Below are 24,014 nucleotides of genomic sequence, written 5' to 3' on the forward strand. Positions count from 1 at the left end.
GCTCGGCACACGCAGACTAATGAGATCACCCTCCCACACACCCAAAGAGGGGGGCAACTCCATTTTAGACACCAATCTGACCCTCATGTGAGCCCACTGCTGTTGGCAGGAACCAAGGGTGGGCTCACACGAGTGTCAGATTGGTGTCTAAATTAAGCATTCTGGTGGGAAACTGAGACAGAGGCAAGGTTTGCCCAACAGAGCACAGCAAAACTTGCTGAGACCCAGGCTGGGCACTCCAACCACCCACTGCTGGTTATGGCTAGAAAAGGACAGAGCAGCCTCAGCTGCCTACAGATCTACACATTCTTTATCCCCACCTGTATCAGAGGCATGAATGAGTGATTTATGATAAAAATAATGAAAAGGGTTTGGAATGAGTACCCAGTCCTTCTCTGCCCTACTGAAGAAGTTAACGGGCAGGAGTGGGGCCACGCATCAGCTGGAGGTGGCACAAAGGTTGCAGTGGCTTTTTCCATCAGCAAACACCCAGAGATGGATTTCAGAGCATAAACAAAAAGGACTGGGTTCATACTGGTATAAATATGTATGTATTATGCTAGCATAGCTTATTCTTGCACATCGAAAGAGCGTGTTGTACTCATTCAGTCTCACCCACCAACATTAGGATGCTGTGTACCAGTGCAGCTTCTCTCTCCTGGGCAAATATAAGAAATGATATTGTGTGACATCTCATACAAGTGGTAAATCTGTCCATTCCGAATGTTTTGGCAGTGGTGGGGTTAAACCAGGATTAACTACACTGGTAAAAATAATCACCTGTGCCTTTTTCCTCCCCAGTAAACAAACAAGTAAATAAATCATTAGGCTGCTGCAGGAACCACATACAAATCAATCTAAAGTGAGATGCTCAAGGATGTTTATGTTAGGATCTTCAGTGTGATCTAAAACCTTATTTATATTTAAAGATTTTTCTAGCTTAGCTTTAAATGGGTTTAAAAACCCTCTTACTTACAACAGTAACACTGCGTGAAGACACTTGATAAAGGATTTTCCCTAACCCGGTAAGCCAGGTTTAAATGAAATCAGTGCATAAATCAGACCCTCACATCAGAAATGACTGCTGCCACCGAGGAAACATGGCCAAAAGCAACATGTGAGTCTCCCCTATCTGCCAAACCGATTTAAAAAGATTTCTACAGCAGATGAGAGCCATGCAGCACCCTTGCACAGTACCACAGGTCCTTGGAGGAGCCACAGATTTAGGGTCAGAGGGCTGCCACGTGTTAGCCAGCACTCATCCCACACACAGAAGATGTCAGCTCCCGCCTGCACTAGGTAAAAACCACAGCACAGTACCACCGCCAGCTAAAGGGACTGTAAATCCCGTACCCTGGTCTTAGTGGGCTTCCTCATGGTATCCCAACTGCAGTCCAGGTCCCACAGAAACCCTAACGGGACGTACCATAGTTCTGTGGCTGCCTGCTCCAGCACACGCACTCTGGCAGGGGCAGCACCTCCACGCACCCCCGCAGCTGCGGTGCCAGCATCGTTTGGCATTTTTGGATGCAATTTATGAGGATGATTTGGAGGGGGGGGGGGTCACGTGAGAACCAGAAACTGTTACCCAGCAACATGGAAAGTGCGGTAGTAACTTTCTAAGATTCTCACAGTTCCCTCGCAGTGGGAAGCTGTCACGCAAACAGATACTACAAGAGCCAAAAAGATTCTTTTATTGCCTTTTTTTTTTTTTTTTTTCCTAAACACCTCCACAGGAAGCCAAGAGGACAGAAAAAATGAATCCCTACCTTGGAGCTGAAGCCAAATTATTCTCCCGTCTCCCTCGCACAGAAGAATCCTCTCCAAATAGCCGTGCGAGTGCTCACTTCCCAATCCAGCTCATTTTCTCCTTCTCTGCCAAGCAACCCTCAGTCAATAAAGTCCAAATCCCTGAACGAGTCACTGTCTGCAAATCTTATGCTACAAGAAGTTCAACAGGATGTCAGCATTTAATAATATGCAAACACCAGCCTTCTGAATGGTGCAAGCAAATAACTTTTCTGTAGCCACCAGGGAAGGCATTTGCATGTCATTTGTCACCCACTTCATTCACCCTGTGCTGGCCACTGCTAGGGCAATATGTCTGGGAAGGTGGGAGGCTCGTGCATCTACCAGTGGCCGCAGTCCCCGGGCTCTTAACAAAACAGCCCTGATGTGGGGTGACTCAGAGCAGGGAAATGATCTGGCAAAGGAAACGGAGCAAACAAACCAAAAAAAAAAAAAAAAAAAAAAAAGAACAAAAAAGGCAAGAAAACTAAAAAAGAGGAAGAAAGTTGGCTAGGGTGGGATGGAGAGGGTGGGGGCGGCACCTTGCCTCAGCCCTGCTGTTTTTTTTGGCTTCAAGGCCTTGTAGCACCGGGGCTTTACACTGCAGGCTTTCCAAGCTGTCTGAAATGCTGGCAGGGCCAGGATTGCTTAAAACACTTTAAACAAGGGCAATGTCAGACAGGGCTGCACACTTAGGTCAGCAGCTCGGAGAAGGGCACCACAGCAAACAAGGGGTCTCCATAGCAGGATGCAATTTCAGGAATCCTGGGCATCCCTAGGTCCCCCTGCACCTTATCCCAGCCTGGCCTTTAGGGGCCAAGAAGGCTGTGAGGATTTTAAAAGATCCTTTAAACAGAAAACATCTTTGTGCTTTTCTGTTTTTCTTGGGGAGACTAGCTTGTGAAGCACGGCTGTGAAATGGCTCCATTCGTCCTCTTGGGAGGTGCTAACTCAAAGTCAGCTATTACCAAATTGTGAATATTTCAACAGGGCCCATGTTGGCAGAGATCTCCTACCTGGCTCCTGACAGCCATTAGACCTCGAATGCTGTTTTTTTCTTGCTGCACAAGGCCTCCAACCTGAATAAATCACAAGCTGGAGCTTGCAGTAAGAAGTTTACTGCCTTAATGGGGAAACTCAATACTTGAGTACATGAGCATCAATTCTGACAGCACCAGAAATACACTGATCTGCTTGTCCTTTGGCCCCAAATTCAGTTAGCTTTTAAGAGAAGGATTTGCCCCTGTGCTTTCTAACTAAGGCAGTTTTATAATGATAGAATCATAAAATCATTTAGGTTGCAACAGATCTCTGAGATCACCTGGTCCAACCATTAACCCATCACTGTCAAGCCTACCACTATACCATGTCACTAAGCACCAATCTACACGTTTCTGAAGACCTCCAGGGATGGTGACTCAACCATTTCCCTGGGCAGCATATTCCAATACTTCACAACTCTTTAGGTGAAGAAATTTCTCCTAAGATCCAACCTAAACCTACCCTGGCGCAACCTGAGTCCATTTCCCCTCATCTTATCACTTGGTGTTTGGGAGATGAGACAGACCCCTGCCTTGCTATTGCCTCCTTTAAGGTAATCGTAAAGTTTGATAAGGTCTCCTCTGAGCCTCCTCTTCTCCAGACTAAACAACCCCGGTTCCCTCAGCTGCTCCTCACAGAACTTGTGGTCCACGCCCTCCACCAGCTTCATAGCCCTTCTCTGGATATGCTCCATGGCCTCGATGTCCTTGTAGTGAGTGAGGGTTATGAGTTTCACCATAACAATTCAGGGCTAAGGGAAATGACTGCACAGTTCTCCGTCCTGCTGTAGAAAGCACTATGATCTGAGGTAAACTTTCATTTATAGTGGATTTTACATCAGCAAACAAATTTCACTTTGCTGTGTACTCCTGAAGTGTAATTCCCAAGGCCTCAGAAGACCGGTTGCTAACCTGGTTCTTGGAGCAGGTTTGGGGGGAAATAAGAGAATCAAGAGGAAAAAAATACTGCAAATAAAGGATTGTTGACGTTGCAAATTCCAGTTCTGGCAGCAAGTGGAAGGAATTTAAAGGGCTATCAGCTCCCATCAGGTTTTATCTGAACACAGGATCTGCGAGATATGCCAGAAATGTTTGTGTTCTTGGAAAGGCTGCATCATCTCCCACATTAAAAAAAAAAAAAAAAAAAAAAAAAAAAAAAAAAAAAAAAGAGCAGAAGCATTGAAATCAGGCTAAAAAGCACAAAAACAGCTCCAGGGCTGCAATGTCTCTCTGCAGGCCTATCAGCACGTGAACAGATGAGAAAAATGAGCAAGTTTGGATGGTGGCTCCTGCTTCCAGCTTATGCATCACGAGATCAGGAGGAGATGAGGGCATCTTCAGGGGCTTCTCTGCTCGCACAATGGGTCCATGAAGCACAGGAATCCAATTAAATAGAAAATAACACACCCCACTTGCCCCTTAGAAATTGATTATTCCTCCGTATAGCAACCAGTGTCTTCTCACTGCTCCATGCTCATGTGACCAACCAGTTCTTGTGCCAGCAACTTTTCTTGGAAGTTGTTTCAAGGATTTTTGGAATGTGGATATGCAGCTCATTTCTGGAGGTTTGCTGTGATAGTTCCTTTTAGTTGATCCTGGCTGGAGCTTATAATCCACTAGGCAATCACTAACTGCCCACACAGCCAGCAGTCACGGTGCAATATTCACTTCTACTGCTCGCTGGGTAGTGCGGCCCCTGTGGAGCCAGTGAAGGCAGGTGAACGAGCACATGGATATGGGATCTGCAGGGAAAAGCTAGCGTACCAGGTTAAATTATCCAGACTTCTTCAACAGTCCTTCATTCATCTGAGAACAGAACTGTGGGTTAAGCAACCAGAGTGACTGATGTCAAAGCGCTGAAAGTGCATGTAAGGGGGTCTGGCCATGTGAGGACATACAAATTTATGAGGAGAGCCCAATCTTACCCCTGCCCACAGGGAAAGGAAGGGCCTGTCCTATGCACAATGCTCCCATGCCAAGGGGCAGGCAGGAAGGTCCAGAAGAGCTGTGGGGAGTGGACGGGGTGGAACGGTGATGTTCTTCCCATGTAAACCCAGGGCTTTGCTCCCTCCTTTAGGAGCAAGAACATCTCAGCACCCTCAGGAAGTCATGGGGAGCTGCAAAGCTGCCTGATGGCTCTTCTGCTTGCTTATTTTTTTTTCATCAGAGAATGAGGAGGAGATTTTACCTATAGAAGTTTCTGACACTCCCTAGCCCTCTTGTCACAGACCTCTGACTGCCTTTCTGCTAAATACATTCACTGAAGTTGATGCTGGGGGAGAGAAAAAAAAGGCCTTTTGAAGTAGTCTTTATCTGATGGATGCTTTGGATAATGAAAATAAAAGACGCTGCTCCTGCCAGCTCTTGCATATTTCCTGGAACATTGTATTTAATGGGGGCAGATCTGCTTTAAACATCTAAAGCATTAAATCCACAGCTCTTTTGGTAGGAAGTTTCTATAACAAAAAACATCCTGTTTTGGGGAGGGTGCTTCCAGCCAGGGAAGAACCATGAACAGCTACGAAATATCTGCTTTCACTGGACAAGAGATGACAACATTTTCTGGAAAAAAAAACACAACTTAAAAATCCCCCCACACCAAAAAGCCCTGCATCAGCAGTTCTACCCAGAGCAAAGGGTACAACCTCACGCATGGGTCTCTAAAGGATGTATGTGCTCTCACTGGCTCTCTATTGAGTTTATTTATCTTGCATACCTGCATTACGCAGTGCCAGGAGGCGTACTCGCATGAGGAAGCAGGTCTGCAGGCAGGGAAGAGCTCTTCCAGAAGAGCTGGTATAAAGCAAGAGGTCCACAGAGGAAAGGGTTGGATGCAGAAGGCTGCACGTACTGCTAAGCTAAAGAGCTATGGCAAGGTTTGAGGACAGCCCTGATGAAGAAAGCTACTGGGACAGCAGAAGGGTTCTTTAGGAGGCAGCCTTCTTCCAGCTGCTCCCCAAATAGGCTGCAAACCCAATTCCCTCCTATTGAGATTAGCTTTTCCATTGCAGCTGCTGATGAACCATTTAGCTGGCATCGTACCGAGAGAACAGCCCGAGAGCAAACATCCTGAACGCTATTGTTCAGATAAGGCTGGTGGTAGCCAGGACTCCTAATGGCACAGGCAAGTGCTTATCGCACACATTAAGGAGATCGGACCCAGATACTTGGCTGAGAGCTGGTACGACTCTGGATGTTACTAAGAGCAACCAGAGAACAGGCCTGATTGTTAATTCAAAAAGTTAAGCATTTGAGGCATTTAAAATAAATTCTTGCAGAGAGCAAAGGACTGGCTTAGCATTATTTCAAAACTAATCCACTCCAAAGATGCCTTCAGACTATTTTCTCCACCGCTGAGTGAAAAAGTTTGACGTCCCTCTTTTATAATGCAATAATCTCAGCACATTGAGTGGCTTAACCTTTTGCTTTGCTACAGCATCAGCTGAGGAACTAATGCTGTCACTCCTAAAAACTCTTATTCCAACTCTAACCCACAGTCTTATAATTAATGTGAAGGGATTTTAATATGCTACAACCACCTGGAGGTTTACAGTGAGATATCCTCATGCTGGGGACAAAATGGCCCCACCATGTATTTTAACGTAATAACATAAGCAGTTTTAATATAAAAGCAGGGTATCTTAACATTTTCATATCTTTTAGCATTTCTCACACAATAACCTGAAACAGTTCAGAAACAAGGTGTTGATACTGTTTTTCTTTCTTCACGAAGAAATCAGTGGTTCAGTCATACCCGTGAGTTTGCAGTCCAAGGAGCTGCACTGCTTCACATCAGCTGAGAACGGGGCTGTCACTGACTTTCAAGAGAAAAATCACTGTATTTATCTTGTAACTAAATATAAAACTAATATTAGGATATCATTTTATATGTGATTCATCTCTACACATATGGTTTGCTCCAGCACTTGCTTACAAGTGTTATCAGAGCAGGGGTTTGGGAAACGTAGGCTTGTAAAACAATTCAGCTTTGTGCTAGTCCTTTCTCTGACCTTTCTCCCAGCTAAACAGAGGCCACGTTTAGGGCCTGGAATTGGTTGTGTAGGGTCAGTGCATTTCCAGTAACAGAAATTATAAAAAAAACAAAAACAAAAACCAAAACCCAGAATTTATCCCCAGGCTTCTGAAAGATGCCTCAGGACTGGATAAACACAAAATAACTCATGAATATTGGACAGCTTGTTCTGAAATTTGGAACTACTGTGCATAAACAGCACACAGAGCCAAGCAGGCTGGGAAGCAGCCGGCAGAGGAAGCAGCCCAGCAGCTCGGCCAGGCTTCGGGTGCAGGCTATATGGGGAGCTGAGTGCCACATTGCCGTGATGTAAAGCAGAGGGGAAACAAGTCATTAAAACACAGCAGGGAATAGAAATATTTGCTCCCCAGCTCACCTTCATGGCAGGTTCAACTTTGCACTGTTTGTCACAAAAGTCAAGAACAAGACATACTCACGAACACTTTATAAATCGCAGAGCCCGCTGCTGGGTAAATTCTGCAACCCCCATTTGCTTTTTCCATGCAAACATTTTTGCTCGGGCTAGGCGTATATTTGCTTTACTGCAATGTGCACGTGGATGAAAGTTTGAAAGTTAAGCTGACCAACCCCAAAGGATTTTTTTTTAAATAGCAGAAGTAATTAATCTCCTTCAGGGAATGAACCAGCCCTTCCTGAGCTAGAGGTGCACAAAGGAGATCGCAGCCACCTCCCAGGGCAGGAGGAAGGGTTACATACTCCGACATCGTGGCGGCAGCAGGACTCACAGCTGTGCTGGGCAAAGGGGGCAAAATCCCAGAGCAATCCCTTCCCATGCACAGCAGCTGCTGCTGCCCCTCATCGTGAGCCCTTTTGTAGCAAGAACCATCCTTTCATCTGGTTGAAATACCTTGAGCTGGGCCAGGTGGTGGGAAAGGAGTTGATCCACCATGGCTTGGATTCTGGGAGGGCTGCGGGAGGAAAACTATCGTTCCCAAAAAGCAGCGACCTCATGCTGTGGGGACTTCTGTTTCCAGCCAGAGCTTCCATCAGAAGATAACGCTAATACTTTGCTCGCTGCTTGCAGCAAACACGGCGCGATGACTTAACGGAAAGGCAGGATGATGAGACGCAGACAGTTGCCAGATAGAAGAAACCAGCACAACAGAAGCAGCGCAGAGATAGCTGCCTTATTAAAAATAATGCGATTTAACTGACATCGTGGAGGGTAACAGCTATTCCTTAGCTGCGTCAACACAAACAGACCTAAAGACCAAAGCTGACAATAAATAAAGAGAAACAATGCCATCCTCTTCCACTGCCTCGGGCAGGGGATGCAGGGCTGCTGCAGCCTCCCTGTCTGTATCCCCATTGCTGGCTGGGGATTTGCTCACTATGTGCCCTAAAACAGGGCATGTCCCTGCCACAGAGCTGGGCAGGGAGCAGACCCCACGACCCTCCAAGCCTCCCCAGGGCTGGGAGGACAGGCGCCTCTCCCCCTGCTGCGTCGGACCCACACACGGTTAAAATTGTAAATGTTTTCCATTTTAAAGAAGGACTAAATTTAGAGATTTTATGGTTTCATGGTGCCTCCTTTCCCACACTTTCCTGGAGCTATCCCAGCACGCTGCAAATTCCCCTGCTGTCCCTGCTTGTTAAAACGTGACTCAGCTCTCCCAGCTGGAAGCGTGATGAGCCACGCGGCACCAAGGTGGCCATCGACAGGGTCCTGCTTTGATTTCAGCATTCACCATCATTTCAGGACAGCAGAGGCAACAGAAGGCTTTGGATGTTGGATGTGGGGAGAAATCAGTGCCACTGAAGCCATGGGTGTGCTGCGAGCAGCTATACAACCTATCGACTGGAGTTTCTCCTAGCACAAAGGATTGACTAAGGATACCTGCACAACAGGCTCTAATGGAGCTGCAGTGCAAAGAGCAAATTCTCCCTCTGTCTTTAAACGTTTCCCTGAATTAGTACCTTTTACACTTCAGCCAAGGCAAAATAATGGTCATGGTAAGAAAAAGAAATGGGATGTCAATGCAAAATAGCACCACCTTGTGACATATAACCATAACCAGACTATAACCATACCAAATTGAACATTGCACCCTCCCAACAAGATTTGGCAGTTATTAATCTGCCTTATTTTTTTATTTATTTTTTTTATTGGACACAGTGCTGGAACAAAGTCCCTTCTGAACTGAGATGCTACTTTTAGGGCATTTAAAACATTTTGGAATCAGCTGAGTGACTCAAATTCTGGGACTAAAATTCCAACCACTGAATCTCAGTCCCTCCTGCCGGCTTTGCCAGGTCTCCTTTATCAGCTCAGGAGGTTTCCCAGAGCACCTTGAAAATGCTCAGAGCCTTCTGCAAACATTATTGCTTGCTTAAGGTTTTCATTGATCTGTGGCTTCAGTATTTCCAGCACTTTGAAATGTCAGCATGGGTATCAAACTACTAGAAACAGCTGAATCCATGAATGACACTGGCTGGTTACATCAAATAGAAAAAATCATCACGCTGTTTAATATGGACCTTCTCTCAAAGCTTGCTGCAGATGCGAAAGGTTGTGTTGACAAAACTGCAGCAAACATACACCTGCCACACTGTACAAACACTTACTTTTAACTGCAGCAACTCCTGCACATCACAGGCTATGACTCAGTGGCTCATGAATTCCACACACCCTCTGCCTATTTGTTTCTACATTCAATTCCACAAAATCAGCTCCTTGTCTACCACTGACGACATCTGGTAGCAATTATAAGGCTTGTCTGTTGCTCACTGGTGATTTTTTTCCTAGGAAAAGAGAACCAGGTGATACACAGCCTTGGCTAAGATCCTTACTGAGAAGTGCCACGAACGTAATGACCCCGCACCTAGGCTTGCAGCAGCCCTATCAGCAAGAAACCAGCCTCTGTTCCTAACAAAACAAAGCCAAAGCTTTGGACAAAGCCAAGGCTCAAAATCTGACCTAGTTTTCTTCCTTCTCCCAATTTGGTCTTAGCATCTTGGTTGAGAGCCTGGGGCTGAAGAGCTTTTGGTGAAATGAAATAGGGAACTGCTTGCCTGCTCTGTTGCAGTACTTTTGCTCCCACTGCTGCATGTGCAATGCTGAGAAACTGGAACAATCTTGGTGGATAATGCCGAAAGGATTATAACGTATTAGGTCCGAAGCACCTAGTCACTCTCACGCCGACGCACTGAGCTTACTGGGGAACCTCCCTCCTGCACACAGGGCATCGTGGTGCAAGGCTGTACCGAGCTCCTGCTAAATACTTGGCTCATTTTCACCTAGTTAGATAAAAAGCAATGCACAATGTTAACACAGGGAACAGGGATAACTCCTTATGATGTCCTATCTACCCGCTACGGCATTTTGCACTGAGCGGAGCTGGATTTGTTCCGAGCCACTGCATGATCCTACAAGTTGACTTTGTTGATTCAGTGGGTGCTGCTTTCTCTGAATCATTATTGATAGACATTATTGCAAACACTAAGAGCAAGGATATTCGACTGGGAGTTAAATCTGAGCTCCGATACGAGCCTGGAGTTTGACTGAAGTTCCCCCAGCTGCTTCAGCTCTACAAATATTGTTCACTGCCTGATCACTGCATTGTGTTGCCACCCACTGCCCAGTTACTCCCATCTTCTGCTCGTGGCTGGTTACGGTACAATGGCAGGATTAAAAACCCCTCGTCAATGGAATAATCGCTGCAGGAAAAAAATAATTGAAGACATAGAAGTAAATGGTGGGGAAAGAGGGACAAAATGCAACTTAGTTTGCTTTGATAAGGACAATTTTCTACTCGGTTGCTTCGAGAAATCTACCAGGCATATCAGGTACACAGAAAGGGGTAGAGTTCAGCTTTCAGCACCTCTGAAGCACAGCCGCTTGCTGCACAGCTCGCAGTGAAACGGGAGGCAAGCCACAGAGGATGAAAATCTGTAATAAATAGGGTACAGGTCTAAAAGGAGAGGACTACTCACATGGATGAAGGGATCAGTCTGAGTTTGGCGGGGTCACTACTGGGAGTGAGGAAGACCCTGTCCCACCCCACATCTCCTTTCGTGACACTTCCACAGGAAGAAGCAAGTGAGAGAAAGCTGGGAGGAGACTGCACCAGCACAGAGCATGGGGATGTGATGTAAAAGTGGGATTAATGGGAGGGGAGGGTAAAATCAGCTCTGACAGCAGAATACAGAGGTTGGGTGGGCACTCAGCAATGAAACACCCTGTTTCCCACTCCCATCACAGGACAGTAAGAGCCCAAGGAGGAGGTTTATTGCAATGCCTACCAGGTGAGGGATCTATTTCTTGGTGAGGAGTCGAAGCAGAAGAGTCACCCGACAGCTCTGCTCAACCATGGGGTAGCCGGTGAGCAGACACGTGGCACAGGACTGCTGGGGATCAGCAGGAGCTGGAGCCTGCTTTACGAAAGCAGACGGCAAGTTCTGGCCTGCTTGGCATTGCGCAGCAGAGAGAAAAGCAAGCAACTGCTGTTTCTACATGGGTATGAAGAAAAATGAGAACAAGAGAGAGAGAACTGAGCAACTGAGCTCAAATATGAAGTTAGGGAAGGATGGATATTGGAAGAAATTGTATAATATCTGTTCATCAAGTTCAGAAACTTCCCCTTCTTGGGAGATGGGGAACAAATGAATTACGGCAGCGTGCAATAAGGCGTCATATCGTTGAGCATGTAGATTTGCTGACCTGCCAGGTCCCTTCTTGTCCCACATTAAGATGATCTCTTTACACAATGGGCCCCGTACACTGCTTGCATTTTTGAAGCAAAAATTCTTGGCCAGCAGCCTAGAGCAGGATTATTAACTTATAACAGCACACACACAAAAAATTACAAGGGCTCATAGCTGCCGGCAACTCCCCTCCGCCACCTCAACTTTGGCAGCCGCTGAGTGGAAAAACCAAGCTGAAGTGGCTGGGGGAGAAATGGGATTTCTGGCCAGCTGCCCTAAATCCCAAGCAAGTTCAGTAGGACAAGAGCAACCTTCCTGCAGCTCTGCTGACTCCAACTTTTCTTTTTCACTGACTTAGGCCAGAAGTTTCCTTGCAGGCTGCCCGGGTGCGTTTCACAGCCTGCAGGGTGTTTACTCGGAGAAATTCCCCAGCCTGAGGAATCTGAGGAAGGCAATGTGCGGGGAGGGAGGGGGTCACAACCTCCAGTTTTGGGGTACTTGGGCAGGATCAGTGCACCCAAGCCCTCCTCTCCCGACGCCAAGCCCTGGAATTCAGCCCCCGGTACTGATGTCGCGAGAAGCCCCTCCATCACCGCGGAGCCACCGAGCAAAAAAAAGGGGGGATGAGGGACGGGAGGAGCACGCAAGAAAACCGGGAAGGACTCGGGACACCTCCTCCAAAACCAGGAGAAGGCTGCAAAAATACAAACCCTGCACGCTCGGCCGGCAGCTCCCAGCACGGCGAGCCCGCAGCCCCCCACCCTCCACCAGCCGCCCCCCCCCATCCCTCTTTACACGCCCCCGCCCCGTCCCACGGTGTCCCGCATCCCTTATCCCGCAGCCCTCATCCCATGTCCCGCATCCCGCATCCCACCTGCCCGCCGCCCTGTCGCACCCGCAGCCCGCAGCGGCGCCCACGCGTGTCCCCCCCCCCCCCCGCCTCCCTCGGCAGCCTCCGCAGCCTCCCCCCCGCCTTCCCCCGGCCTCACCGCGGCCGCGGAGCCTCCAGCGGAGCCCGCAGCCTCCGGGCTCTGCCCGCCCGAGGCTGCCGCGCCCCGTTCCGGGGCGGGGCGGGGGCGGCGGCGGTGGGGAAGGGAAGGGAAAGCGGGGGGGAAGTTTTTGAGCTCTGAGCATCCTCCCCCCGAGCCCAGCCCAGCTTCAGGAGGGGCTGGGGTTGGGGTTTTGGGGGGAGTGGGGTCCCCTCGGGCAGGGGATGCGCGCTGCGGTCCATGTCACTGAAGGGCTCTGATTGGGTTGGGTGGAAAGAGGGGATGGGGGGGTTATTTGTTACAGAGAGGTTTGGCTTTAGGGGTAGAGGGTGAAACTGTGGAGCTAAGCCTCCTGTTAGCAGCCGGGTGGGGACAGTTCGGTGGAAAAGTTTGTTTCCCATTGCGGGTCGGGGTGCTCTCCCCTCCGGTCACTCCCCTCCGTGTTCAGGCAGAGCCCTGCTGCCGTGCTGGGCTTGGCCATCCGAGGAGAAAAACCAGCAGGAAAAATCCTGGAAGGGGGGAGAAGGGGAGAGCTAACGTGGAAATCCTGCTAAAGTGTTTTTGCAAGGGCTGCTGCGAGCTGAGAGCCGAGCCTCACGCCGCTGAGTGCGATTACGGGAGACTGGAGGGTAGTTACAGGGTAGGAACACGGCGATGAGCATCTCAGAGGCTTCAAATTGGAAAATGAGACCTGAGATTTTACTGGTTGCTCGTAAAACACTGCTTTGTTTCTAGTGAGAGAGGAGAGAAATGGGAGAAGACGGCGTCTGTCAGGGATGGCAGCTAACCGGCACAGCTCCTCAGTTATTCTTCTACTCAAAAGAAATGTTTCTAACCGGTGTCTTATGCAATACCCAGATGGGTACATAATTTGTTGTACAAATCTACGTGGCAGGAAAAATGGATGTGTCCCCTGCAATCTCTCTCTGAGGATATAAACCTGATTTTGAAAGATCTATCTGTTGTTTAGGAAATACTCAGTGTCTTCTGCTGCTGTTGTTGTTTTTGCTTCAGCCAATTTCCCTTCTCTGCATGTTTTTGCTACTTCAGTGTGAGAAGAGGCACAGGGAAGCCAAATCTTTCATACTCAAGCCCACTTTTCATTTCTTTTGCCTCTGTTCCTCCCAGGACTGCCCTGGAACATGAGCGGGGTTGGCCGCATGGGAGGCAGCAGGGAAGCCTCTGTGCTGTATGCAGGAGACGTGCTGCTCACCATGGCCTTGTACCCTGGGTGGGTAAAAGACAAGGGGCATTGTTCCCCTTCCTCCATGCGTCACTGCTTTACTCATCCTTGCTCTCATGCTTGACACTTGACAGTCATGCTTCCTTGTTTGAGCACGGGGGGACAATGTTCATGGCACTAAAAATCGATTACGGATGATAAATTAAAACCACGGAGCCTCTCACCATCACGTAGAAGTGAAGAGCAAAGGCAAGAGAAGGAGAGAAAATGAATTTCTGTGGAAATGCCCCTTGTTTCCACCACAATCACTTTTGACCAAAGCAGATATGAGTGTGGGGGCGAGCAGCAGGCACACAAATGCTCCTTTGTTGGGATAAAGCCGTGCTGTGCATGTGTGTCCGGGGGTGCAGATGTGGTGGGGATGTGGGACCTGTGCCTGCACTGTGTTTTCAAGAAACCTCACATCCTCAAAAAGCAAGCTGAGATTTCCCTGGGCTCCTTATCTCCTGCTTGGAGAAGGTGTGAGCAGCAAAGGTGCTGTTGTATATCTCTATTGCTGCTTTCATTTGGTCTTATTGCTGCCAATTATATACCAAACATGCAAAGTCCACCACATGGACCAAGTTCCCCTTTGGTTACACCAAAGATGCTCCATGACCATTGTTCCCTTCTAATTCTGGCTGTTTTTTTTTTTTTTTCTTCTTCTTTTTTTTTCCCTTTGGCTTGGGTGAAAAAGCTGATGGCACACACCTGGTCCTGGCAGGGAGGGAAGCCCTGGCTGGGTGCCTCCACTGTGGGGCTACCCCTTGTTTCTCTGTCCCACAGCAAAAAGGATTGGAAGGATCAAGAGAAATGCTGCAGCAGCTGGAAGGCTCAGGGGGATTGTTGCCCTGGATGGACTGAGCTCTTAAAAATCATTTTTTTCAGTGGAGCAAAGTACTGCCCAAACTCTCTCAGCCTTTACTGCTCTGTATTTGCATTATCTTCATTAACATTTGGATGACTTTTTTTGTTATTATTATTATTTTTCCTTTCTCTTGATCTGTTTCTTCCTACTGTTCTGGGATCCACGTCATCTTCCTGGTATATTACTTAGTGCCCTGCCCCTCAGGAGTGCTGAAACATTTGGGGTTTCTGATCTGAAGGCAGGATTGCAGAAGAGCTCAGGAATGCATGTGAGACGTGAATGTTTGTGCAGACATTCCTCTTCCTAACAATTAGCTGGGGTTTAGATAGAGATCTGCCATGCCGAGAATGTCATTACTGCACAGCTGCAGGAATTGTAGTCCCAAGGTCTCATGACAAGAGCTGTTTTTGTGTTTGTCCCTGCTTGGATTAAAGCAGAACTCATTTCCAGCAGCAGTCGAGGTTAAGAGCATGTGCTGCACAGAAGCGTTTTTGGATCTATTTGTTCCTTCACTTCAGCCCTTTGCAATGCTTACAGCGAAGGTCACAGCGCAGAAGAAAAGGGCTTTCTGGTTTTGAGTTGCAAAGCGGTAGCAGCGGTTGAATTTTCCTGAGGGAGGGGCCCCAGGAGAGTTTCGAGACTCAAAGATGATGATATTATCTGCAATATCAAGCACACAATAATCTTTGTGTTTTAGTGTTCCCGGAGCCACAGGAGATTAAGTAAGGAGACTGGGGAGCAATCTAGCGTTGGTAAGTCAATAACAGTGCATACATACATGAGGATTTAGGCACACATTTTCAGAGGTTGTAATGGGAGGAAGATTAAAAAAAAAGAACATTTAGGAAGCCTAGAAACACAGAATGGGTGAAATGCCTCAGATTGGGTAATTTAGATAACAATCTGATGATGTCCCATTATATAACACAGCTAAGCACAGACAATTTTTCTAAGGTGTTTTCAGTCACTCTGCCTGATATTTTGTTTTGTTAGACGTGGTGCTTGGAGAATGAGAGAGCCCTTTGTTTCATAAGGGCTCATTTGCTCCCATTGCCTCGTCCCCACTTGATAGGATTTTTTTTTTCTTTATGTGCCATCATGTTTATTTCCACAGCAACAGTGATTGCATCTCAAACGTGGTATCAAAGGGGCTAAAAGCTTCCAGAACAGAGGTCCACTGCAGTTAAAGAAGAGGCTAAAGCCTCCTTCTCCTCACCCCCCGATTTCCACATAACACATGTAATCTCAGTTTAGTGCATTATATGGGATTAATGAATGTGTTTTCTGATTAATGGAATTTTTAAAGCGCTGTAGTCCTGGTGCTGATGTATTCAGGCACACTGATCTCCTCAAACCATGGACAAACAGGTCACCATTTTTTAACTGATACAGCTCTGGCTGCCCTATAAATCTGCCTTACTCAGGGTGCCTGATGCTCCTTTAGGTACAGCAAAACCACTTTCTGTCACTTGCCTTGGACAAGGGACTGGTTACAAACTCAGGAGAGAACATTTACAGGCAGTTTACCCACATATCTTGTTCACTGATGGGATGCCCATTTGTCAGCCAAACTGTGGGTACAGGTGATGTGTCCCTGCCCCTGCCTCATAGCCAGGCTGCGTGAAGATTTATCGGCCTGCCAGAGCTTGGAAATGTTTCCTGTTCTGGTAGGAAAGCCTTCTGCTTTTATGTCTGGCTGGCTGGAGTGCAGGTTCTCGCTGCTAATAACTCAGCCAGGAGCGTCCTTTGAAATGCTGCAGGTAATTCTCTCTAAGTTCCAGAATGGGGAATTTAAAGTGGAACAAATGCTGAGAAGGGGAATGACGGTGGTGTTTTACAGCATGAGATTAAAAGACCTTGGCTGATAGAGTGTAACAAAATGAGGGCTGAGAGGGGATGTGATCATCTCAAAGCGTTTCAGGAGAGGTGTCAGTGCCACGCAGGAACAAAATCCCCCCAGCTGTTCAAGCCTGTGAACTGCACTGGCACGAGAACAAATGGGTGTTAATGAGAAACGAACGCATTTACACTGGAGATGGGAAGAGGTTCTTTAATGGTCAGAAAAGTGATATTTCTGTCAGGAGATGAAAGGCCAAAAATCCTAGGCTGAGTTAAAAGGGAGTTTCATTTCTGTATGAAAAGCAATTGATGAGGGGGTTGCCTGCAGTAGCAGAAGCCAGTTTCAGCAACCACTGAGGGTTTTGGTCCTAAATCCTCCTTTCCTTTTACTTACAAATCTTTCTGTATCCTGCAGGAATGAAGAAAGGCTATGATATACATGTACATTTTTTGCCCTCTCATTTTGGGTGGTGACCGAGGAGAGCTGCTCTTACCACATGGGGTGGGGTGCTTTTCCATAGGTCTCCCATCCTACGGTTCCCTCCTTGTTCCTCAATAACACGTTGGGATGAGCCTACATCTCATGTCTTTGTTGTGGTTCGCCGGTGGCTTCCTTTCTCCCTTTGTATACTGTCTTCATGGTGTAGTTCATGCACGTTGAGACAGAAGGTGGTTGGTCCTTTGGAGGAGCAAACTGCAGCCACAGGGAGAAAGAGCATCCACCTTAAAATGTGTGTTACAACAGCTACCTATAGCCAAGTTACTACATTAATGACACAGCTCCAGTCTCTTTGCACTCCCCAGAATACTGGAGCTGCAGATTTGGCAAAAAGAATTTTATGTTTCTGGGAAAAGATTTTTTCAAAGGGTTGGGCCCTACATGTTGTTGGGCTGGATCCAGCACAGCGCAGTACAGTTATTTAGCGTCTTCTCCAGCAAAAGAGTTCAGAATCTCAGAGAAACCTAGTAGAAGAGACGTTCAAGACAGGTGATAACTGGAGGTTATTCTCCACATAGCATGACATTAAGCAGTGAAATGCCTTGCTGCAGGATGTTGCAGATGTCAAAACTCATTGAAGACCAATTCACAGAAGAAAAACAGACTGAGGATTATTAAGATACAACCTGTGGCTCTGGAAGTCTCTAAGCTGCAAAATGCTGGAGGCTGGAGAGGTATTTTGGGTGGGTATCATTATATGCTGTACTTAGACAGGACTAGCAAGTGTGAGGCATCTGGTTTGGCTACTTGCAGAGGCTAAATGTGGGGCTAGTTGGATGGAAAGTTTGGTGTGGCCCAGTACAGCTCCTTTTATTTCTCTGAGCTTTCTTCCAGCCTGCTCAGCATGGGTGGAAGTAGCCCTCCACCATCTGCAGGGCCTGTCTCACTATCCAATCTTCAATATAATGTCTGCAAAAGGCTGTTTTACTGCTTCCCTCAAAGGTCTTTCTTCTGGTTTTGAGCAAGGCATGGGATTTTGTTGTTGTTGTTGTGAGGGACAGTTTGGTGCTAGCAGTGACTTAGCTGGGTTGCCTGAGCTGGTGGAAGGATGTGCCATGGCAGGGGAAGGCACGGCAAGTCCTAAAGGAGAAGGAACCCCAGCCTCACTGTTCCCACTATCCTAGCTTTCTGAGAAGCAGCATGTTCTGTATGTAAAGTATCAACATGGTACTGAATTTCATGCTCAGTTTTGATAAATAAAATCTGTGTTCTAAGCAAAGGCACCTAGACAGAGCCCCTTTGTGAGAGGGAGACTTAGGCCTAGTGTGTGTTTTTGGGAGAAATGCAGAATTCATTTTGGGGAGGGAAACTGATACAAACAGCAGGCCATTTTCCTTTACAAAGGCTCTCTTTCAAAGCTGGTGCACACAGCAGAACAACGGCTGACTCCATAATCTGTACTCAACAATAGCTTAGAATATTTGTTAATTTGGCTATTGTACATGCATACATCATGCCTGGGTGTAAATAAAAAGGGCCATGGTTGGATCCGGTGTGCAGATACAGTCAGGCTGTTTCCTGTTGCCATCCTGACTGCAAGGAAATGCTAATTTTGTGTCTGCCTTCTCCTGAGCAAGCTGTCCACCTAGCTACTGAGGCCAAAGTGTTTCAGTTTCAAGCCCAGCAGCAACGAAACAACAACAACAAAAGGCATCATTTTAGAGGAAAATTCTTTATTGATTCCAAACTTGTCTTTCCTATCCCTGTAGGAAATTCCTTGGCAGAATTCCTGTGCTGTTTATAACCAACAGGCAAGCAGTCCAAGAAGAACTTGGTCTTCACGGGTAACTTGAACTCCATGCTACAGTAAATTTAGAGACTAACTTTTACACTTCTGTTCCCTGTGTAAAAGGGGGAAAATGCAACTTCCAAAGCCCATCCTTAGATGCCTGAGATGTTCCAACAACAGAACAGCAGCATCTGCTTAAGTACATGGGGCAGTGTGGTCTGCAGATTAGTTCTTGCTAAGTTGTCAACAAAGCTCTGTAGGAATGTAAAACATATTTGCTCAGTTTGTTTTGTGGTTACGCTTATAATGCAAAGAAAATTTGGGTTGCTGTACTGGAAACACAGAAAATTGCTGGCTTAAGGCACAATGTGTTTGTAATGTAAACATCTGAGCCTTTGTTCAAATAACTGGATGTAACTGAGAACAAAGCAACCAGAGTGAGACTCTTGCAAATCATCAGTTGTTTTACTGGGTGATTTTTTTTTTTTGCTTGGACATTTTGATCACTTTCAGTCCTTTGATTGGCATTAAGCAAGAGCTTTTGCAATGGTAGTTGTCAGAGCTTGGCGTGAATGACTTGTCTTCTATGTAAATCACACAGCATAATGACACATAAACGTTCTCTAATAACTTAAAGTTTTGGTATGTTTCAGCATTCAGGCCAAGTACAGAGGTCTGTTCCAACAGGAGAGCTGGTGACATATATGACTCAGTACACTGCATCACCTCTAAGTACATAAACACTTGACTACCATCAGCATTTACTCTGAGGCATTGTAGTGCTTCTATAAATTGACTGTTTTTTTTGAGGACTCACCAGCCAAGTCTTTCAGGATGGGGATATGAATGTGTAGGCTTCAAACTGTCCTGGAAAAAATGGTACACAAAAATAACAAAGGAATAAAGTAGTGGTCAAAGGTTCAAATATAAAAAAAGGAACAATCACGCAACCTATAAAAGGAAACCACTTTCATGTATTAATAACAGGTTAAAACACAGGAAGAAAAAAGTTTTCACAACTTTCAGTTGTTGAACTAATAAACTTCTATAGATATATATGCTGGGTTCCTTTTCAGTGTATTCATAAATGATCTGGAAGAGGAGTGAGTAAAGAAGTGACAGCACTTCCTGATGATACAGAGTTTACTGAGAATAATAAAAATTAAAACTGACAGTAGAGAATAACAGAAGGATCTTGTAATGCTTATTGGCTGAATGGTAAAATAGCAGATGCAATTCATGTACTTAAGGAAAAAAACAATCCTAACCATGCACAGTGGTGAGGTCTAAAATTAGCTACTGCCACTCGGAAAGAAGAGCTTAGACTCATCACGTATAACCCTATGAAAATGTCAACTCAATGTTCAGAAGAGAGAAAATGGCAAATCAGATGTTAGGTATTGTTCAAACAGGAAGAAAGCTCAAAAGCGAAAACATAATAAGCTACTCTAGAAACATTTTTCACTCACACCTGTGAAGCTGCACACCCAGAGCAGCGCATGCAGTTCTTAACTCTGTTACTGAAAATAATTAAGTTGAAGTAGAAAGGATATGGAGAAAGGCAACAACAATGGCAAAATGAATAAGACTGTTTCTACATGAGAAGACCTTGTTCTGATTAGGAAGAAGGATTATTAAAAAGGTCTGTGGTAGAGCTTGCTATATCAAGAGTGCAATGGAGAAGGTGAATAGAGAACAAAATTATATATATATATATATATATTTTTTTTTTCTCTCTCTCAAATGAGAACCTGGGGTCTTAAAATGATATTTTTTTCCAATAGTCCATTTTTTAAACAAACAGAACAAAGTACTTCTTTACACAGTCTTGCATTAAACTGCAGAGCTCACTGCTCTGTTGTAGTTGCTGATGAATAAATGGATTCAGAAAGTGACTGGACAAATTCAAGGGAGAAAAGTCCATTGGGGATATGAATTGTGAAGATCCAATACAAGCATATTATGCAATATGGGACATACATGGTCCTGTGGTAAGTGTTCTCATCTTCTCCCCCAGGTTGAAAAAAGATTGGTAAATTGGGTGCAAAGTTTCTCTTAAAACCTGACTGATTGGGGCTCAACCTTGAAACTCCATTTTTTCCAAGGTTACAGGGGGAGATTGCAACAGTCTGCAAGTGCTCTTAGATCTGCTGTGTCCCCAGGGGATTAAGTATCATGGGACCTGCCGAGCCAGTCCCCCTTCCCACATGCAGTTCTGCTTCTGTTCTTTGCAATTAAGGTACCATTTAATCAGTTGCTAACATTTTCAAAACATGTATTCACTTCCACTGACAAGTTTTGAACTAATTGTGGTATAGAGAAGCTGTTTTTTCTGAAACATCTGAAAACGGCAGTCATAAAGCTGATGTGACAGGGAGTTTCCATAGCTTGCTCTTGCTGCACAAAGGTTTGCTTTTTATGACTCAGCCACTGATGTAACTTGGTTACTCATCAGAAAACTACTTGAAGAAAAGACTAATTCCAAGCTGAATTTGATTAAACTCTGAATGGGGGAGCTGAGACAGAAGCTCAGAGCTCAGCTGTCTGGGTTACCCCAGCTGTAGGTTGGAATAAGGGGGACCAACAGCTTTCCCCATCACACTGCTTAGTGCTGTGCCAGCCTCCTCTTTCATAACAAACCCTTTCATCCTTCCAGCCCTGGAGCAGCTGCATGTAGCCCAGGGGAGATTTATTCACCTCAGGATGCAGCATATGTAACCTGTGACATCTGGCTCAAGGCACATGCATGTCTGAACTTTGGGCAGCCTGGAGACTTGCATGTCCCCTCCTGCAGTCAGGTGGGTGGCATGGGGAATGGGCCACATTTCTACCCCAAGTTAGTACCTTCCAATCCCAGGGTTGGCCAAGGCAGCTGAGCCAGCATGAGAAGAGTTCTCATTGCACATTGCCACAGGTCAGCAGTAAGTGCTTCTGTTGACTGCAGGAGGAAACTAGAAAGGGAGTGTTTCATGGTAAAACTCTGAGTCATAAAGCTTGAAAGAATTGTTTTAGGGCTGGGCAGGATATACCTAGCTTGTTGGTGACTCTTCAAGTCACTATCTAGCTCTCATTTACCTGCTATTTGCTGTCTATGCTGCTACATGCTTCTTTCATTTTACTATATTGTTTTGCCCTTCACCCAACTGTTTTGATAAACATTGAAGATCATGGTTGTGGCCCTGGCTTTGTGCAGTTAATTGCATCAGGGCTGGGCAAATCAGTCTTCTCCCCACAAAGCCAGACCCAAGATGAAAGATGGTTCATTGCAGCTGGCTTTTATTGGCAGCTGAAAAGCCAAAGCAGCACTGGTCCTTACCTGGTCAAGGTCTGGCCTGCCTCTTCTCTTCTTAGTAAAGTTTCAGGTGCTTCCTTTCTCCTGAATGTCCAGAGGAAAAGGATAGAGGGGATCTGAAGCTGGTGAAAACAGGAGGGAGACGTGCACCTGCAGAGGTTAAAGAAGCTTTGCTCTGTTCCTCACCAGTTTCAGAAACTGGCCCAAGCAGGAAAGCTTGGCAGGGTATTTCCAGCATCATGTTCCTGCATTTAGATCTCACGCAGATTTCAGAGGAATCACACATGCTGAAAGACCACAACTTGGGTGGGTTAGTAGCACCAACACCTGCTTTGGCTCAATAAGGCTTCTTGGTTGTGTTGGAAAAAACACTAAAGATGTCTCATTTCAGGCTGCCAAATCTTAAGGGTGAGCAGTCCTTCTTGTGCATCATGGTTGCTCAGCACGGACGCTATAAACCACAGTAGTGCTGGATGCTCTTGGCTTCACACCTGTATCCCAAAGTCTATCCCATAGGAGGTCAGACCAGAGCCTGAAAATGTTGAACACTGTTGTGAACTCCCTGAACACTCGCGTAGCAAAAGTGATGCTGTAAGGATATAAGTATCATGAGATAAAAAGGGATATATATATATATATATACAATTTATTATTTTTATTTTTTTTAGTTGTTATGTATACTAAATTTAGGTTTTGTTTATTTATTAAAATATTTACAAAGAGCTTTGGAAAAATGGTCTTTAAAAGACAAACCCAAAAGCTTTGGCATGGCATTATCTGACAGATTTGTAAGACAAAATCTGGGGAGATGTGTAGGTGCTGAGCAATGTTTTCCAGCACCACGAATGGAGCTGAAAATGAAAGGGGAACACACAGCTCACATCTCCAAATTGCACCAAGAGCTCTGCTGGGAAAGGGCCTTCTTTCCCACAGAACTCACCCTGCTGTTTGCATCTGTGTGAGAAACTATCAAATCAGAACAGCAGATTTGTCACATCTCACATGCAGGGCATGAGATTTATCATTTGACTTCTTTCCATTCCCTCCCTGAATATACAGCATGCTCATGGGGAGTCTTGTACTGTGATAGCCCTCTGGGATCCCATGTGCATGTTGCATCTGCCCTACTTGGGCTGTGAATTATCCATCAAACATGAAAATATTCTCCCAGATGGGAGAATGGAGGAAGGGTCCCTTGCATTCATCTTTCACTCCAGAAGGTCCGGACCAGTAATGCATCAGCCTTGAAGTGGTTTCTTATAGAAACATCATGTTGTTTGCCCTGAAAATGAAGAACACTTTCTCATTTCCAGTAGCAGTTATGATAAATATTTTCATTTCAATATGTTTTTGGTTGGAAATCAGTTTAATTTAGCTTCTTATCACGGTGACTTGGGGGCTAAGAATAACTACAGTGAAGCAGCTTCGAGCTGGTGAGACACGTATTTTGAGAACTGAGTTCAAACTTGCATTACTCATAAGTAAAGAAGCAAAAACTGCTCCTGCTCTGAGCTCAGCTTCCTGTGGGCCTGAGAGAAAGAAGAGGAAGATCAATTCTATTTTACTTAATCAAAATTAGAACCATTAGGAACACACAAATACTCTAGTCTCTTTTCATGGATGGAGCTTGATAACAAGCAGGACACCGATGGCTGCCTTTGGCCTTCTGATGGGAAATAGCTGATTTTTCCCAGATAGCCACTGCTGGAGATACCCATGCAAAGCTCATTATGCTGGCTTTCATGCTGAAGGCTTGCAGAGATGCTCAGTGCACAAACCTCTGTGCATTCGAGTGCAAAGAAGCCCTTTGCCCTGATCCCCTGCTCAGGTGAGACAGCTGGAGCCTTCCCCAGCAAGGGGCTGCCTTGGTCCCTAGGGGAGCGACCACCCAGCTGCACAGCATCATACCAAGGTCACACCGGCCAGCTTCTATCATCTAGCAGTGGTCAAGAGAGCAGTGAAGACACAGTGGCACTGGCCACGTAGGCCAGATAACGTGTGGTATAGTGGAAGGACTGAAAGTAGCTTCTTCAGGGAGATGGAGAAACAC

The 24,014-nt window shown here is 46.0% G+C and overlaps 1 protein-coding gene across 6 annotated transcripts in view; it reads right to left on the bottom strand.

Moving 5' to 3' along the window:
• INF2 (inverted formin 2) overlaps window positions 1-12,571 on the bottom strand; it is a 40,018-nt gene extending 27,447 nt beyond the window's left edge. For 4 of the 6 annotated variants that reach the window (XM_082762030.1, XM_082762034.1, XM_082762033.1 and 1 more), the window contains exon 1: window positions 12,516-12,571. The gene's annotated coding sequence lies outside the window, so the exon portion shown is untranslated. Of the gene's footprint in view, window positions 1-1,769; window positions 2,107-10,815; window positions 10,838-12,515 lie in introns of those variants that run through there. The other 2 variants (XM_082762032.1, XM_082762031.1) reach the window with 2 other exon arrangements.
• Window positions 12,572-24,014: the final 11,443 nt, after the last annotated feature.

Source organism: Aythya marila (genome assembly GCF_965140915.1).
Source record: "Aythya marila genome assembly, chromosome: 5".
Classification (NCBI taxonomy): Eukaryota; Metazoa; Chordata; class Aves; order Anseriformes; family Anatidae; genus Aythya; species Aythya marila.